The following is a 20,253-nucleotide window of genomic DNA, read 5'->3' as shown; positions in this document are numbered from 1 at the left end:
TTTGTTATTGCCCATTTGAATCCATTGTACAGGATGCGAACAGGTGACTGATGTTTCGACTTCAAGCTGACATCTTCCTCAGAGTGACCTGACCAATGCACATAGCTCCTATTTATAGCCTAGTGGCCCATTGAGACAATGTAAAACAATTACAATGATAATAATAAGAGGAAGTGTGTCTCGTTAATCAACAGGCCGTCAAAATGTACATAGGTGATATTCGGGTGTCTGTGAATCCGGAGACAAAACTACTGTTCCTAAATCACTGTTGCAAAATGTAAAATACTACCCCTTCTCATTCAAGAAGGGATCCAGCCAAGTGGTCAACCAACTAGGGTACACATCAACAGCCATCTGTAGTAGGCAGGGATTGGGAGGAAAGGAAAGTCTCAAAGTTGCCTTCTTTAAACTTGTCAGAGGTTTTAAGCTTTAGGAATGCAGGGAATCCAAATCTAAGAGGGCTTTATCAAAATCACATAACAAAGTTATAAAAAGGTTTCAGCTCACTTCCTTTCATATACAAAACATCCTGCCATCCTGATCCATTTGTCAAATAAGGATATCATAATCCACAAGTCATTTTGACAACCTTAGCGCCTTTGTTTTCTCAACTTTTCTCAACGTTAACAACTTCAACCCCCTCAATAAAGAGTGAGAACTATAAATCTGTGGTAAATCTGAGGTAGCCATTTCAAGCTTCTGCCCCTGAACCCTTGGAAATTCTTTTCCACCTGCTTCTCCCTCCTTAATCCCCCCCCCCCCCGTTCCCAAACCAGGGCCAGTTGCGCTCTGAGGCGGCTGATGTTGGTGGGATTTGGAGGATGATTTAGGCAACAGGGGAAAGAGCCTCAGATATACAAAGTCCCTTCCACCAGGTGGCTGATGAGATATGTTGGCACGACTGCCATATTGCATCTTCATCCCAAAGCCCTTGCTTGGAAGTGTACTTCGTCAGACTGCCAAGAACCTTGCCCTAATCCAGGCCAAGGTGGAGAGACACGGTAGTGATGACACCATAGGCCTTGTTGATCTCTGCACCAGACAGGATGCTCTTGCCAGCATACCTGGGGTCCAACATGTACGCTGTGGCGTGTATGGACTTTAGGCAGAAGTCTTCACGCTTTTTGCTGTATTTAGAACTGCAGTTTCCTCTGCTTTGAGCAACAGTGAAGTGGGCAGGGCAGTACAGATTTCTCCTCTCACATCTGCAAGCAAAGTCTGAACATCAGACAGGATGGCATTGTCTCCCTCAATCTGTGCAATGGCTACTGCTATAGGTTTCAGGAGTTTCAAGCTGCTTACCACGCTCTCCCAAAATACATCATCCAGGAGGATCCTCTTGATGGGGCTGTCCATATCGGCAGACTCTGATATGGCCATTTCTTGGAGAGACTCCTTCCCCTCCAGGAGACTGTCAAACATGTTGACAACACCACCCTAACGGGTGTTGCTGGGGCAGCTTCAATGTGATGCTCTTATTCTTCTCACTTTGCTTGGTGAGGTAGATTGCTGCTATAACTTGATGACCCTTCACATACCTAACCATTTCCTTGGCTCTCTTGTAGAGTGTATCCATTGTTTTCAGTGACATGATGTCCTTGAGGAGCAGATTCAATGCATGAGCAGCACAGCCAATGGGTGTGATGTGAGGGTAAGCCTCCTCCACTTTAGACCAAGCAGCCTTCATGTTCGCAGCATTGTCAGTCCCCAGTGCAAATACCTTCTCTGGTCCAAGGTTATTGATGACTGCCTTCAGCTCATCTGCAATGTAGAGACCGGTGTGTCGGTTGTCCCTTGTGTCTGTGCTCTCGTAGAATACTGGTTGAGGGATGGAGATGGGATGGAGATGTAGTTCATTATTCCTTGCCTATGAACATTCGACCATCCCATCAGAGATGATTGCAATACATCTGCTTTCTGTATGATTTGCTGATTTGGAACTTTATGCACTTGGCCAGATGATTCTGCATCTTTGTTGCAGTCTTCACACATGATTTGGCACAGTATTTGCAAATGTACACAGCTTTTCCTTCTACATTAGCTACAGTGAAATGTCTCCACACATCAGATAGTGCCCGTGGCATTTTCCTGTAAAGATTATAAAAATATTCAATACAATTCCACGGCTCAGATAGTGTAGTAGTGTGGGCTCAATAGCATCTCATTCGAGTGCAAGATCTTGAGAATCAGCTGTACATGTGACGTAAAAGTGCACTGCGCATGTGATGGAAGAATGCCCTGTGCATGCAGAGGATTGTAATTCCATTGAATTGGAGATAGTTTAACCAAAATATGCCACAAGAACTAGAATTGCCTTATGTGTATCCCACAAAAAAAGTTTTATGAATTTAAGCAAGATTCCCCAAATTCCAGGGCTTAACTTCCCATTGAAAATATCAGACCCTTTTGCAACTGGTTGGAAGCATGCATAAAATGAACATTGGGTAACACAGGCAGGCCCCCCGTCCACCCCAAAAAGGTTTCTCATATGACATTGACATGTCACAAAACAAAGCTTTATTCTGTTTATGTCCAACATTCTTTGTACCGTAGAATGCTGAAGTGTGAAAAATATTGACCAGAGTTAGCCTCCTATGCCTTGGGAATGACAGGTGTTGTGGTTTAACCTCCTACACAGGCTGATTCGTGGCTCCATATGTTTGGTCTACTCTGGGACAGTGGTGGTGGGTGGCATCCATTAGGCCACAGAGTGTGGGAACCAGCCCTGCCGGAGCAGCAGTTGAGGTGCCCACATCAAAGCCTCCAGCTCTCCCCTTCCGCCAGGCTGGACGGAACACTGGTGTGAGGGGAGGGTGCCACAGGTTAAGGTGGAGGAGAGGACCGGCCGACAGCCTGAAAAACAGTTTCTGTTCAGTGCCCAGAGGCGGGCCTGGGAGCAGTTCTAGCTGATATCTGCTTTGATCTGAGCGTAATTGCAGGAAACAAGGGAAGCAGTAAACAGAGAGTAGAGGGTCTATTCACTTACACCATGTAGTGTATGCCAACTTAAATTGTCATGTGAATCCATAATAAAATCAGTTGTATTTGTTATGTTCATTACTATGTAGTACTTATGAATTATTGTTGTGTGTTCCTTTTGATACACCTTATATGTCCTACGGGAGCCTCCGTACCTGCCTGCGCTAAACAGTTATGTTAGCTCACGAACGTGAAGAGATTTGAAGCTAGAATACCCGAGCAGTTTATAAAGAATTTAGCTAGTCTCTCAGGTTTCATCTACATAATAGTATTATCTTGAAAAATCGGAGTTCCTCAAGTTTCCCAGCCATAGTCTGCCTAAACTACATGCCTATGATCGAAAACATTACAAGTAGGCTGCAATTGTTTTCAAATATGTAGCCTATTTGGCTGAAACCTTAGCTTACAGCCCAATACAATTGAAACTACAGATTTAGTCTACTTAGGAAAGATCATAACAATTCCTTCAATTCCTTTTCAACAAACGACTGACTCAATTTATTTGCTTATTTTACCAGCATTGCAGCAAGTAGACGCGAGAAAAATAGACTTGATTTCTAATTTGACGAGCTGATGCCGTAGACACACGCAGCCAGTCTATTCTCTCATTCATCATGTGCATTTTAATTCCAGCGTGTAACTGTCTAAACATTTTTTATATAGTACCAGTCAAAAGCTTGGAATCATTCAATGGTTTTTCTTTATTTCTACATCGTAGAATAATCGTGAAGACAAAACTATGAACACATATGGAATCATGTAGTAACCAACAACAACAAAAAAGTGTTAAACAAATCAAAATATATTTTAAATTATTCAAAGTAGCCACCCTTTGCACTCTTGGCATTCTCTCAACCAGCTTCATGAGGTAACCAAGATGGAGTAGCAGTGGGATGTCTGTTTTGATTGTCTTGTCCCGTCCCTTGTATATATCGTTTTTCTTTGTATATATTTTTAATCTCATTTTCCACCTACGGACTGAACATACTCTCTCCTGCAACCCACCTCACCCAATGTGGTATGGATCAGCTATTTTTTACACTTTAGAACCGGAACCCCTAGCTACTAGCTAGTAGTCAGTTAGCCACTGCTAGTGGTTATCACCGTTAGCTTGGACATCTGCCAGCCTCAGCTCGGGCAACTCCTGCCAGCCTGCACAGCTCAATATCAACCCAGTGCATATCGGACTGCTTTTCTCTACCACATCTCCGGATTCCCACCCCCACATCTGAAACTTTACTCCGGATCCGAATGGCTACTCCTGGCTAACGTCTCTGTCCCAAAGCAAGCACCAGTTAGCCTGGAGCTAGCCTCGAGCTTGGCCCATCTCCCAGCTAGGTGAAGAAATCCATCAGATAATTCCTGGGCTTCAATTACCTCTTTTGCCAATTGGCCTGGACCCCTTGCTGCCGACGCGGAGCCCCGCCAATTCATCATGACTGGTCTGCCGACATAACCGTCCGAGGGGGTTTCAACAGGCTCTCCCGTTGTGACGTCCACCTGAGGCCCATCTGCTAGCAGTCTGAATCGCCGTGCTTCCAGCATGCCTAGCTACTCACTGGACCCTATGATCACTCGGCTACACATGCCTCTGCCTAATGTCAATATGCCTTGTCTATTGCTGTTTTGGTTAGTAATTTTTGTCTTATTTCACTGTAGAGCCTCTAGCCCTGCTAAATATGCCTTAGCTAGCACTTATGTTCCACCCCCAAAACATGCGGTGACAGCACCTGGCTTAAATGGTGTCTATAGAGACAAAACCTCTCTCATTGTCACTCAATGCCTAGGCTTACCTCCACTGTACTCACATCCTACCATACCCTTCCTTGTCTGTACATTATGCCTTGAATCTATACTTCCGCGCCCAGAAACCTGCTCCTTTTACTCTCTGTTCCGAAAGGACTACACAACCATTTTCTTTTTGCCTTTAGCCGTACTCTTATCCTACTCCTCCGTTCCTATGGTGATGTAGAGGTTAATCCAGGCTCTGCAGCCACCAGCATCACTCCCATTCCCCAGGCGCTCTCATTTGTTGACTTCTGTAACCGTAAAAGCATTGGTTTCATGCATGTTAACATTAGAAGCCTCCTCCCTAAGTTTGTTTTATTCACTGATTTAGCACACGCCAACCCAGATGTCCTAGCCGTATCTGAATCCTGGTTTAGGAAGACCACCAAAAATCCTGAAATTTTCATCCCTAACTATAACATTTTCGAACAAGATAGAACTGCCAAAAGGGGGCAGTGTTGCAATCTACTGCAGAGTTACCCTGCAGAGTTGTCATACCATCCAGTTCTGTGACCAAACAATTCGAGCTTCTACTTTTAAAAATCCACCTTCCCAGAAATAAATCTTTCACCATTGCCGCTTGTTATAGACCCCTCTGAGCCCCCAGCTGTGCCCTGGACACCATATTTGAACTGATCACCCCCCATCTATCTTCAGAGTTAATACTATTAGGAGACCTAAACTGGGACATGCTTAACACCCCGGCCGTCCTACAATCTAAGCTAGATGCCTTCAATCTCACACAAATTATCAAGGAACCTACCAGGTACAACCCTAAATCCAAAACCATGGGCAATCGCTTAAGATATCATCCTGACCAACTTGCCCTCTAAATACACCTCTCCTGTCTTCAACCAGGATCTCAACGATCACTGCCTCATTACCTGCATGCGTTATGGGTCCGCGGTCAAATGACCACCCCTCATCACTGTCAAACACTCCTTAAAACACTTCCGGGTCAGGTCGATGAGAAAGGCCTGCTCGCTTGTATCATGGAAGAATATTGACCTCATCTCATCAGTAGAGGATGTCTGGTTGCTCTTCAAAAGTGCTTTCCTCTCCATATTAAATAAGCACGCCCCATAATTTTTTTTTTAAACTAAGAACAGATATAGCCCTTGGTTCACCCCAGACTTGACTGCCCTTGACCAGCACAAAAACATCCTGTGGCGTACTGCATTAGCATCAAATAGCCCCCGCGATATGCAACTTTTCAGGGAAGTCAGGAACCAATTTTCTCAGTCAGTTAGGAAAGCTAAGGCTAGCAATTCCAAAAAGTTTTGGGACACTGTAAAGTCCATGGAGAATAAAAGCACATCCTCCCAGATGCCCACTGCACTGAGGATAGGAAACAGTGTCACCACCGATAAATCTACAATAATTTCAAAGCATTTTTCCACGGCTGGCCATGCTTTCCACCTGGCTACCCCTACCCCGGCCAACATCTCAGCACCCCCTGCAGCAACTTGCCGCTCCCCCATGTCTCCTTCACCCAAATCCAGACAGCTGATGTTCTGAAAGAACTGCAAAATCTGGATCCCTACAAATCAGCTGGGCTAGACAATCTGGACCTTCTCTTTCTAAAATTATCCACCGAAATTGTTGCAACCCCTATTACTAGCCTATTCAACCTCTTTCGTATTGTCTGAGATCCCCCAAAATTGGGAAGCCGCCGCAGTCATCCTCCTCTTTAAAGTGGGAGACACTCTAGACCCAAACTGTTACAGACCTATATCCATCCTGCCCTTCTAAAATCTTCGAAAGCCAAGTTAATAAACAGATCACCGACCATTTCGAATCCCACAGTACCTTCTCCACTACGCAATCTGGTTTCCGAGCTGGTCATGGGTGCACCTCAGTCACGCTCAAGGTACTAAACGATATCATAACCGCCATCAATAAAAGACAGTACTGTGAAGCCATCTTCATCGACCTGGCCAAGGCTTCCGACTTAAAATTGGCAGACTCAATAGCCTTGGCTTCTCAAATGACTGCCTCGCCTGGTTCACCAACTACTTCTCAGATAGCGTTCAGTGTGTCAAATCGGAGGGCCTGTTGTCCAGACCTCTGGCAGTCTCTATGGGGGTGCCACAGGGTTCAATTCTCAGAACGACTGTTTTGAGATTTTTTTATATATTTTTTTAATATATATATATATATATATATATATATATATATATATAAGGGTGTGATCTGCGTAGAGGTGGATCAGACAATCACCAGCAGCAAGAGCGACATCATTGAGATATATATATATATCAATGATGTCACTCTTGCTGCTGGTGATTGTCTGATCCACCTCTACGCAGATCACACCATTCTGTATACATCTGGCCCTTCTTTGGACACTGTGCTAACAAACCTCCAAACGAGTTTCAACGCCATACAACATTCCGTGGCCTCAAACTGCTCTTAAAATGCTAGTAAAACTAAGTTCATGCTCTTCAACCGATTGCTGCCCGCACCCTCCCGCACGACTAGCATCACTACTCTGGACGGTACTAACCTAGAATAATGTGGACAACTACAAATACCTAGGTGTCTGGTTAGACTGTAAACTCTCCTTCCAGACTCACATTAAGCATCTCCAATCCAAAGTTAAATCTAGAATCGGCTTCTTATTTCGCAACAAAGCCTCCTTCACTCATGCTGCCAAACATTCCCTCGTAAAACCGACTATCCTACCGATCCTTGACTTCAGCAATGTCATTTACAAAATAGCCCAACACTCTACTCAGCAAACTGGATGTAGTCTATCACAGTGCCATCCATTTATTCACCAAAGCCCCATATACTACCCACCACTGCGACTTGCTCTCGTTGGCTGGCCCTCGCTACATATCCTTCGCCAAACCCACTGGCTCCAGGTCATCTATAAGTCTTTGCTAGGTAAAGCACCGCCTTATCTCACCTCACTGGTCACCATATTAACACTCACCCGTAGGATGCGCTCCAGCAGGTATATTGCAATGGTCATCCCCAAAGCCAACACTTACTTTGGCTGCCTTTCCTTCCAGTTCTCTGCTGCCAATGACTGGAACGAATTGCAAAAAAAATCACTGAAGCTGGAGTCATATCTCCCCCTCGAACTTTAAGTATCAGCTGTCAGAGCAGCTGTACCTGTACACAGCCAGCCAATCTGTAAATAGCACACGACTACCTCCTCCCCATATTATTACTTACCCTCTTGCACCCCAGTATCTCCACTTGCACATCATCATCTGCACATCTATCACTCCAGTATCAATGCTAAATTGTAATTATTTTCACCTCTAGGGCCTATATATTGCCTACCTCCCTACTCATCTACATTTGCACACACTGTACATAGAAAAATCTATTTTTCTTTTGTGTTATTGAGTGTACGTTTCTTTATGTGTAACTCTGTGTTGTTGTTTTTGGTCGCACTGCTTTGCTTTATCTTGACCAGGTCGCAGTTGTAAATAAGGACTTGTTCTCAACTGGCCTACCTGGTTAAATAAAAGGTGAAATAAAAATAAATCAAATCACCTGGAATGCATTTTAATTAACAGGTGTGCCTTGTTAAAAGTTCATTGTGGAATTTTTTTCTTCCAAGTTCAGTCGCAAAAACCAGCAAACGCTATAATGAAACTGGCTCTCATGAGGAACACTACAGGAAAGGAAGACCCAGAGTTACTTCTGCTGCAGAGGATAAGTTCATTAGAAATTGCAGCCCAAATAAATGCTTCACAGAGTTCAAGTAACAAACATCACCTGTTCAGAGGAGACTGTGTGAAAACAGGCCTTCATGGTTGGATTTCTGCAAAGAAACCACTACTAAAAGGACACCAATAAGAAGAAGAAACATTCTTAGGCCAAGAAACACGAGCAATGGACATTAGACCGGTGGAAATATGTCCATTCCTCTGATGAGTCCAAATTTGAGATTTTTTGTTCCAACCCAGTATCTTTGTGAGATGCAGAGTAGGTGAACAGATGATCTCCGCATGAGTGATTCCAACCGTGAAACATGGAGGAGGTGGTGTGATGGTGTGGGGGTGCTTTGCTGGTGACACTGTCAGTGATTTACTTAGAATTCAAGGCACACTTAATACAGCATTCTGCAGCGATACGCCACCCCATCTGGTTTGAGCTTAGTGGGACTGTCATTTGTTTTTCAACAGGACAATGACCCAAAACACACCACCAGGCTGTGTAAGGGATATTTGACCAAGGAGAGTGATGCATCAGATGACCTGGCCTCCACAATAACCAGACCTCAACTCAATTGAGATGGTTTGGGATGAGATGGACCACAAAGTGAAGGAAAAGCAGCCAACAAGTGCTCAGCATGTGGGAACTCCAAGATTGTTGGAAAAGCAATCCTCATCAAGCTGGTTGAGAGAATGCCAAGAGTGTGCAAAGGGTGGTTACTTTGAAGAATCTAAAGTATATTTTGATTTGTTTGACACTTTGTTTACTACATGATTCCATATGTGTTATTTCATAGTTTTGATGTCTTCACTATTATTCTACAATGTAGAAAATAGTAAAAACAAAGAAAAACCCTTGAATGAGTAGGTGTGTCCAAACTTTTGACTGGTATTGTAGATTTTTACAGACAGAATGATGAAAAAAGTATTTATCCACAATTTGCTCTGGACAAGTCTGGTCCTGTAGTGTCTTAACAAAATGTTAATATTTAATGAGACGACATCACCTTATTTGCATATTTAGTTAAATATAAAAAAATATAAAAAATACAAGTCATTTGTGTCTACATTCAGCTGGTAAAAGTTGATTGTGATATGATTAGGGGGGGGGGGGGGGTGTAGTACCTGGCCTTGAGAGAGTCTGCCAGACTCTTGATGACAACACCACTGATTTGTCAGCTTATTTCACCTAAAGAGTCCACATCTTCAGAACATAGCCCAACTGAAAACCGGGTAACTAATCACACAGTGGCAGTGTGTGTTATTGAGAATGTCTGGCTCTGAGAGACGGTCCGGAACTGACTACAAACCACACACCCTCTCCCTACGTCATGACTGCAGTTGTGCATTGGAACAGTGGGCCCTGTATTCTCACACACTGCTACTTCCACTCACTATTACGGAGTGTGTGAAGGACACAGAGCTAATAATGACTCACAGCTCCCTTTGTTGCAGAGCAGGCTAATGATGAAACAACCACCCTCTCAGGAAACACATTAGTCACCAGGCAACCCGGTAATTATGTCAGAGTAGGCTTAGGCCTAACCTAAAAGAAGTGAAACAGAACAAATCAAAATAGTACGGGGCAGAAGAAATTAAGCGCAACTACAGACAACTGTTCTCAACACCATTTCAGGCTCACCTCCAACCCGAGCCAGTGACGTTCTTCTGTTACTAGGCTATACCATTCTGCCTTTGTTTTCATCTCCTCTTCAGACATGGAGAGAATTATGCCACTTTCTCAGTCATGCAGCTCACTCCTGTGGCTAGGAGTCTCTAGCCTAGCGGAAGGAAGCCAAACACAGCAAGATCACCAGCACCTCACTGAGAGCGACTAATCAGTGAGCTTACAGAGGCAGACGAAGAAAGGAGCATGATGGGAGCAATGAGCATGTGATGGAGATCCAGAGGTGAGCTCTGCTCTTTCCTGGTGCCGTGGTTACCCACAGTCTCTCCCGTTCATTAAAATGAAAGGTAGCAAATACGTAACCACATGTAACATATGGATCTGCATTAGTATACGCATCAAAAAGCCCAACGCAAAGTTAAAACCTCACTTTTCTATTTTTCGAGTCATTACATAAAACATTTTGAGGGGAAACGTGTCAGAGGACCCAGCCAGTCAGTCTATTCCCTACAAGGTACTTCGACATATCTTCAAAATATATCACTTCAAATTAAACCTAATCGTGTGCCTTCATGACTACTGGTTTCAATTAAATTTTCAGCCAACTTTATATTTTATGAATTTACCGTTACAAATTAGCTTGCAAAGTTGCTAGCCAAATAACGTTTGCCCTACTAACCCTACTACGTTAGCATTGCATGAGTCAGCCAGCAGCTTTCAACACCTAGCTAGCTAATTTACAGCTTTAATAGTGAATTGAGCCACATTAAAGTACACCAAAGTTTTGGAGATACATAATGTCACCTAAATCAGTTGTATGCATTATCTTAGCCAACAAGCTAGCCAGCCATCTGACATCATTAACTATTTTAGTCTGCTAACTAGCCTAGCCAGCCAACCACCAAAACTTGGTTAGTCTACTTCACAGAGAACAGGCCGAAAAGTTGACGAAACAAATAGAAGGACAAAAAAAACTATGAACAGACAAGGTACTAAACAGTTGCAGCAAGCAGGAATGATTTTCCCCTTTCGTGAGACCGAGGCAAGAAGGGACAAAGAGCCTGCCTGCTGAATATGCAAGATTTCCCACATGTGGGGAATGCTCATGGATTGGTGATACCAATAATAGCTTGTTTAACATCACACTTCCTCATTATTGGTGGATTGTAGAGAGAGAGATAGACATCTATACACACACATACACATAGTAGATGACTGACAGGGGGCACTGTTTTGAAGCCACCACACCTCTATCTTGGCACTCCCACATTGTAAAAAATATTTTGGAAGCTATAGAAACGCATTTGTAAATGTCTGTGTTTGCTTTTGCCATATTTATTCTATAACAAACACCTTAATGCATACTTTAAAAATTACATGAGCTAAACATAAAAAAATATATAAAAACATTTTCCATGAAGTATACTTTTTTGAAAGTTCTAATGTTACGGCCCCCACTTCAACAACAAAAAAATACTTAAATACATGTAACTTAATTGAAATACTGTAGAATTCCATTAACTCCTATGGAGGATGGCTTCTTCTGGGGAGTGCCAGTATGGCCAACCGGTGGCCTCAAAGCCTCTCATTGGCTAATCCATAGCATCAGCAATCCAGGGTTTATATACATCATTAATTGTAGTTTATCACTGCCAACACTAGGTATGGAATGTAATTACATGCTAGCCTGTTGAGTGGTTAACGTTAGCCAGCTCGAGCTAGCAAACAAACTCTGTACCAGAGTAGGTTCCCTGAAGGACAGTAGCAATAGTGCATTGTGGGTAGTGCCGAAGGTAACCGAAAATAAGTAAATAAATATTTTGAAACCAAAAACATTATTTTTGGAATTAGAAGTAACCAGATCGTGGATTTGGATATCCATTGTAAAAACAGACTTCTTTCTCCCACCCGAGTCTCAGTGCTAGAGGCGTCACCACCTGGTTCCATTTCAGGCTGGATCACAACCGGGCGTGATTGGGAGTCCCATAGGACGGCGCACAATTGGCCCAGCGTCGTTAGGATTTGGCCGAGGTAGACCGTCATTGTAAATACAAATATGTTCTTAACCGACTTGTCTTGTTAAATAAAAGGTTAAATACATAAATTATATTCTGTTGGATTTGCACCTTGCATGGCTGCTGTTGCGTTTCCCTACATACACACATCAGGCGGTTGCAGTGGTATTGCACCACTGTTGATGTGGGAGGGAGAACGTCTTTGAAAAAAACAAACACCGGAGATGTTACAAAAACAAATCAGCTTGGCTTCGTGTATATTTGTATTATTTTGGACTTGAATGTGAAAAATGTGGTGTTCTGGTGGATACTGGTAAAATACCAAGGATAAAGATTAAATGTAAAGAAACCCTCCTCAAATATGGCCAATGTTAGCCAGATAGAAAGGAGGGGGAAAAAAACAGACAAACAAGTCCATGGCTGTTGGCCCCCGGCTGCACGCGTCATGCCTTAAAATGCTTAAATCCCTCTAGAGAGTGACTGTCTGTGCTTGAGAAGGCGACAATGGGAACTGTCTGCCAAGAGGGTGGGGGGGGGGGGGGTTCTAGCAGCACTAGCAGGGAACATAATGAAGCAGCACTCCAGAGATAGATAAGGAGCCAATGAGGGTGAAAATCCTCTTCCTCTGCCCAGGAACCCAGTGACTGACACGGACAATACGTCGCCTCAATGCCTTCGCTCTAAAGAGACCTGCCATCTTGTCCGAGTGGTGTTGTTCATTAGTCAGATGTGCAGTCAGTGGTTCATTGTGTTGATCAAGGGGAGAAACACATTTGAGCAGACAATGGTAGGAAATAAGACATCTGTCTTTATTAGTAGCATCCGTGAGGACATGGTGCCAACATTTGGCTACAAGAAACTGGTTCATGTTTGATGGTGCTCAAAAAAATCCTGGAGAGTACCGTTAGTGGGGGTCATCAAGGTGATATTGGACATAACTGGGTGGGTTCACTTATGAAGCACCCTACTTTCAAATTTCCAGTAATTTCCCCCTGGCCTCTGCACTGAGAAGCGATTCCAAACAAATAACAATCTATCAGAGGCTGCCCTCTGCTTCACCTAGACTGGTGGTGGCACAAAGGTGTCTCCATGGTGATGGCAGACACACTGGCAGCGTTCCCGTCTCCCTGTACAACACGTCTGCTCACACACCCATACAGGCAGAGACTGAAGCTGCAGCCCCATTCCTCTGCACCATACCGGAGTTCTAGACAAAGCTGAGTGTTGGTGAACAATGTTGGTGGACATAGGGCTGTGACAGTAATTGAATAACCGTGTACTTGACGCTTATGGATAAAGACAGTCGTGAAAATAAAATAAGTCAAAAACTTTTAAATAGGCCTACATTATTGACCAAATTAGCTAAACGTATTAACTTTATTTTCGTGTAGATACACTTTACCTAATAGCGGGGGTATTTACTAATGAATAAGCCAATGTTCTGCTAACTTAAGCTAGACTGTCTATTAAAACGGTCTGCATCTCCTCTCTCCAATTGTCGCTTGATGCTCCAGCAGCTACACCGCTAGATGCACGGGGGTGTAGAAGCGCTAGCCTATAGGCTATGGCACTTGATGTGTGGACTTTCTTTTATACAATGCATGTTTCCATTGCTTGCTTGTAAATAAATATGGACAATATCGCATAACTCTCTCCCCTTCATACTTTCCTTGTCAATTCATCTTATTTCCTAATTTCAGAAAGCCTAAGGTAGGCCTAGGTTTTTTTAATATGTTTTAAGGAAAGAATAAATATTTTCTTGTGTCTGACATACGCTGGTGGCTTTGATTGACGGGTCCTTTTACATGGGTGTGTGTGTGTGGAGAGAGAGAGAGTTCGCTGATTCTCTCTATAGGCCTAGATGTCCATCGATTGACCGCAGCATCAGGGTGTGATGTTACATTTTGAAAAAAAAAACCATTGGACTTCGCGCGAATGGATTTGTGTGTCGAAATAGGATCCGTATTGAATTTAAAAAAATGTTTTGCAGAAAAGCCGACAGACAAGGATAAGTTAGGCATACATCTATGTGATAGATCCTCTCCAACCTGGCATTTCTTAATTTTTAGATTAATATTTATAAGTAATAACCTGAATAATAATTATAATAATGAAGGACCATGATAATAACAAAACTAGTTTCAAATAGGTTTTATTAAGAAGCATATCCATGTAAACAAGTGTGACCTCCCCTTTTTACATTGGGTCTTATAGGACTAAGACAACAGTAACATACATTTAAACAAAGCGAAATTGCACATTTCTTTTGAGTATGATAGCCTATACATTAAGTTGTGTCAAAACGAAAATGTGACAATCCTCTCCAATCTGACATGTATACTGGACTAATATTTATAGGTAATAATAACTAATGGTAATAGTGAAGTTGCAGAGAAAAGCCAAGTGCTTCTTTTGAGTCTGATATGCACCAACCCCCCCCCCCCCCCCCCCCAACGATTATGTAGGATGACCGTACATTGACCTGGCCAATTACCATAACCTCAAATTCCAAGACCGTCACAACCCTAAATGGACAGTTCAAGAAGAGATGTTCCCATTAAATTGTCAAATATCATTGTGACAATGTTGAAAAATTCAGAGTTTTTGGCTAATGGTTCCGTTTGTTTCCGTCTGTTTCACGCACCGTAGACGTGAATGCTTTGAATAGCTGCACGTCTTTCTCACTCGAATAGAGGAAACAAACATTTTCCGCACCTTACTAAGAGACCAGTTTACAGACAGGCCTACTATTCTCGGTTTAGGCTAAACTTTGTATGTGCCAAGCTTGTGATAGGTAGGGCAGTCCTAGCCTTTTCATTCACAAGAGCACACTGAACATTCACATAAGGTAGGCTTGATAACGGAATTATCAGAATCAGCCGTGACCAGGGTTAGTTTCCCACAATGGGCCTCAAACCTATCCCCAGACACACGTTTCCTCCTTCAGATTCTCTGGATCACATTTCCACCACATCGCATGATGAAACCATGGAATTTGAGCTGGGAGTCTAAGCTCATATGGCTATGAGTCAAGGTACCTGGCTATGACCTTGGTAGTCATCGGTCACCGATTTCACCAGACGATTAACATCCTCTTCTAGGTTAGCTTCATATTGATTAATTAACGCCATTCATAAACAAAGACTTGCCGAGGGGCAGGAATCTGTGAGAACAACTTCTCACAAATAAAGACTTCACTCACAGTCGAGAGGCAGGAAACGCAGCGAAGAGAACAGAAGAGAAACTCACTCTTCCCCCTCATTCCTGGGTTGTGTCCTTCTTTATACGAATCAGGGGGGGAACGACTGCTTCCTCTCATTGAAGCCAAGAAGTTCAAGGCCGACTGCGGTACTGCAGGCATTGTTTGCAAAACATAGGAAAATCTTTGTAGTCAATCGTTGTGTAAATACATTTAAAAAAAATTGAAGACAATCATTGTACGAATAATTAGTTCTATTATATCAGATGCATGTTTTTGAACTGATTGTTTAAAACAAAATCATACACAGAAGTAGGGATAATTTAGTAGCTAATGGCTGCCTGCAGTACTCCAGTTGGCCTTTTATTTAACCCTTATTTTACCAGGTAAGTTGACTGAGAACACATTCTCATTTACAGCAACAACCTAGGGAATAATTACAGGGGAGAGGGGAGGTTGAATGAGCCAATTGTAACCTGGGGAAAATTAGGTGACCGTGATGGTATGAGGGCAAGATAGGGAATTTAGCCAGGACACCAGGGTTAACACCCCAACTCTTACGATAAGTGCCATGGGATCTTTAGTGACCACAGGACGTCAGGACACCCGTTTAACGTCCCATCTGAAAGGCGGCACCCTACACAGGGCAATGTCCACAATCACTGCCCTGGGGTATTGGGATATTTTTTTAGACCAGAGGAAAGGGTGCCTCCTACTGGTCCTCCAACACCACTTCCAGTAGCATCTGGCTCCCATCCAGGGACCCACTAGGACCAACCCTGCTTAGCTTCAGAAGCAAGCCAGCAGTGGGATGCAGGGTGGTATGCTGCTGGCCAAGTTGAGAAACTCAATGATGGAGCAGCACTGAGCTAGCCTGCAACATCACTTCCTGGGAGTAGCTCAAACTGCACATACTGTGTCTACATAACTCTCCCACAAGACACCATCTTAGCAGATTTCCTGGGCTTCAAATGCACTATTGAGTCTTCACATAGGAATGAATGGTGTCATGTGATTGATGGCTTTGTGCATTCATATATGTGACACGATTCAGGAAACTAGGTGTATGTAGCAAGTCACGACTTCACAGGAGAGCATTTTGAACGTAAAAAAAATATTTATCAAAATGTGTTTTTTGGCAGAAATGCCTTCTCGAACATGTGAACTTTCATGTGTCTTAATATCAAACGTATGTCATCTGTAAATACATATGAAATTGTTAAATTACAAGCCTAGTTGGTTTAGCCACAGAAAACCTTCCCGCTAGCCATGATTGGCTGAGATAATGAATGGGCTGGATATGCCGAGAGAGGAGTTTGGATGGTTTGCGATGTTGCATCTTGCGTCTATAAAATGAACTGCTCATAATGCATAGATTATCCTTTTACTGCAGTTTTTTCAAAAGATATGTTAGCCATGGAGAACTGCAAACATGTTGCTACTGCTCTCAATAACATTGCTGGCCTGAATTTATCAGGCGCTATTGGCAAAGGTCCGTTTCTGGATGACGATTGTGCCATACAATGCTGACTCTCATTTCACAACAGGTTTTGAAATCAGTGGAACACAACGGGCCAAACAAGCTGTGCAAACTAAATGGAAACACAGGATGTCTTATAAAAAGGGTTTGCAGACTGCCATGAAGCTTTCATCCATGTATACAGGTAAGAATCTAGCTACAGATTCAGATATTATAGGTTTCTAATTTTGTCCGAAAGTTGTTTTCATTGCAAGCTAAAGCTTGCTGTTAGATAGCCAGCTGGAGTTCGATGGCTGGCTTGCTAACTAACATTGAACCCAACGTTTTTTGGTTAACTTTAGCCTGCAATGATAATCGGTTTGTATTGCTAGTAACGTTACTCTACAGAGTGGGATTATAGTTCATTTTTTAGCTAGCTAGCTAATGTTAACGTGACATGTCTAAACAAAAGATACCAAGTTAAAGCTTGCTGTTAGCTCGCTAACATTAGGTGGCTGGCTTGCTAGTTAACATTAACTTGTGTATGAAGCATGTGTAACGTTAGTGATGTTTTCTCAGAATGTCATTTTGCATTGCTAGTTATAGCCTAATGTTAGCTAGCTAACATTGAACTTATTGGTTAACTTTAGCTAGCTATTGGTTAACTTTAGCTAGCTTGCTCTTAGCTAGCCAGCTGACATTAAATGGCTGGCTAGCTACAGTAGCAAACATTATCTGTATGAACTGTGTGTAGTGATGTTCTCAGGATGCCATTTCGCATCCATTGTATAATAATGCTCAAATATTTGCATCTGGAATGTGTCTTTCAGCATTAAATCAGTAGAACACGCCCGACTCTAATCCGCCAGTCATCAAAAAGAGAGCTGGCCCAAGCAAGCAAAGGCAGATGCGCAGTCATCAACTACATGCACCATTTCTTCCCCAATTACAGAGCTGGACCTGAATTGTGATAAGTGCAGTGGCCAAAACAAGAACAAGTGTGTGCTCTGGTATTGTGCCTGATGGACCAAGCTCCATCACAATCTGGACCTTCACTTCCTGATCACAGGCCACACCAAGTTCGCCCCGGACTGGTGCTTCGGCCTCATCAAGCAGCGCTTCAGAAAGACCAGAGTGAACACTGAGATTGCTGATGTTGTGAAGGACAGTTGATTGGACTGGAGGATGGTATGGTGCTTGTGGAAAACTATGGAGGGCAACAACATCTGACTCCGTACTTCAGGCCATTGCCACAGATCAAGCAGTACCAGCACTTCGGGGTAAAAAAAAAAGTTTTTATTTGTATGAGGTTATTCTTATCTAAACTTGGGAGGTGAATTAATGTTGTGCAGGGTTGTAATGTCGTCAGATTTTTTGTTATTCCCTATTTTACAGCTTCGATACTCTGGAGCCTGGTGTTGTCACCAAGGAGCGTTCCGACTGTCGGGACCAGGTTTCGGCTGATGAGCAGCCAGCGCTGACATCCTTCCTCCCATAGGTGGTCCCATTGTTCCTCAAAAAATGCAGTGTATGATATACTTTGTAGCTCTGAGTCTCTACTTTTATCCGATATAAAAAACTGAAATTAAAATTGCGCTACATAAGACTGAATCCAGGTGGTGAGTAACATATACAGTCATTGGTTCGAACACCGCCAGGCTGCAGCCTCTCTCGGCCGAGAAATTTCTTAAGAGCTTAAAGACCATGGAGAATAATGAGCGTAGGAAGTGTCACCTCCACACCAGAGGAAGAAGCCCCTCCCTTGGCCTCTGCTGACAAAGCCACTGTCTTGCCTGCCTCTCAGAGACAACTTCCTGTGACATGGTCCAAGCTGAGAACATAGGCTTCACACAACAAACCCCTTGTATGATTACCCTATAGGGACCTGAGTTTTTCTTGGTCAGGGTATATGGGTCAGAAATCTTGGGCCAGGAGTTACCGTCAAGTAACCGGAGCAGCACAAACTCTTGGACCCCATGTTTGAAAAATGGCATAGGCCATTGTGTATATCCTATAATTTACAATGTCCATGCGTCAACTATGTTTCCTTAGTTTTCATAAAAATCTCAAGGCACGGCAAGTGGGCTACAATGCAATAACCATAGTCAGAGGCCATGCATGAAATGCATTGAATTTCTGACAGGTCAAGAGTTTCTCACATAACAACATGTGCTTCATCAGTGCTTTAGCAATGAATGAGCAGAGGGTTGACCTCGCTTTGCCATTGTGGAAAACCTGGTTAGGGAAAGGGGATACTTAGTCAATTGCACAACTAAATGCATTCAACCGCAATGCGTTTATGCATTTAACCCAACCCCTCTGAATCAGAGCGCCTTAAATCAACGTCATTGTTCAAGGGCAGAACAGCGGATATTTCCACCTTGCCGGCTTGGGGATTCGAACAAGCAACCTTTCATTTAATATCCCAACGCTTTAATCGCTAGGCTACCGGCAGAGGAACATTTTGTTACCAGTTAAGGCTGAAATAGTTTCTCTCCTGTTAAATGGCTTCCTGAAAGTTACCATGAGACTCACTGAATGAAGGCTATGAAGTCCTGAAAATGTGTTATCCAAGCACTTAATGAAATGGACTAGTCAGCGACATATTCCCAGTGCTGTACTTCATTCATAAAATGTAATTGATTTATTGTCCATGTGAATTAGGCTCATGTTCCCTATTTAATCATCATTGATCTGATCTTGATTATGATCTGGTTAACACAGACATAGCATTTCAATGGATACGGTAAAAAAAGGACTCAAAACCAATTACTGTAAATGAAGGGCAGTGCAACATTGGATGATTAGAGGTAAAGCAATATATCTATATGAAACGTCAGCCTCTCGTATGTGGCCACACACACTTAAAATGATATCACCCATCACAAAGCAATCATAATAACATAATAGCAGCCTAAATAGAGTAGAGTAAACCACCAGACCAATCCCACTAAAAACTTAAGGGTTTAATCACATGGATCATCAATCTCTCCCCAGTATTTTCATCCTGCAAGGACATTGATAGATGGAGTGCTGAACTTGCCTAAAGCCAGTGGCAATGCAATCAGTCTTCCTCAGTCAGTCACACACGCACACTAGTGATGGGCATTTGACATTATTTTCAAATAGTCTAAATAAATAAAAAATATATATTAATACATAGAAACGCTCTCCATTACATGGCCTATGCAGAGTCACCAGAAAACGCTAACATCCTGTTCAGGGATACAGCATTTTCAACTGGCATTGCTAGTTATAGCCTAATGTTAGCTAGCTAGCTAACATTGAACCTGGTAGGTTAGCTACCTGCAGATTTGTGCAGGGTAGTAATGTTATGAGTTGGGATTATGGTTCAATGTTTAGCTAGCTAGCTGTCTAAACAAAATACTCCACTTTACAAGTGGCCATTTCACTACAACTTCTGTATCCTGTGCATGTGACAAATAAAATAAAATAAAAGTGTATGCGTTTACCAGAGACAGTAATGTGAAGAACATGACCTGCACCAAAGT

General features: G+C 42.8%; 1 protein-coding gene across 2 annotated transcripts in view; it reads right to left on the bottom strand.

Moving 5' to 3' along the window:
* LOC110523495 (lysine demethylase 7A b) overlaps positions 1-20,253 on the bottom strand; it is a 40,870-nt gene that overhangs the window by 15,468 nt on the left and 5,149 nt on the right. The window lies entirely within an intron of this gene.

Source organism: Oncorhynchus mykiss, chromosome 1 (assembly GCF_057628025.1).
Source record: "Oncorhynchus mykiss isolate SJ-2025 chromosome 1, ASM5762802v1, whole genome shotgun sequence".
Taxonomy (NCBI): domain Eukaryota; kingdom Metazoa; phylum Chordata; class Actinopteri; order Salmoniformes; family Salmonidae; genus Oncorhynchus; species Oncorhynchus mykiss.
The sequence above is the reverse complement of the archived record's forward strand: the minus strand, read 5'-3'. Positions and strand labels throughout refer to the sequence as shown.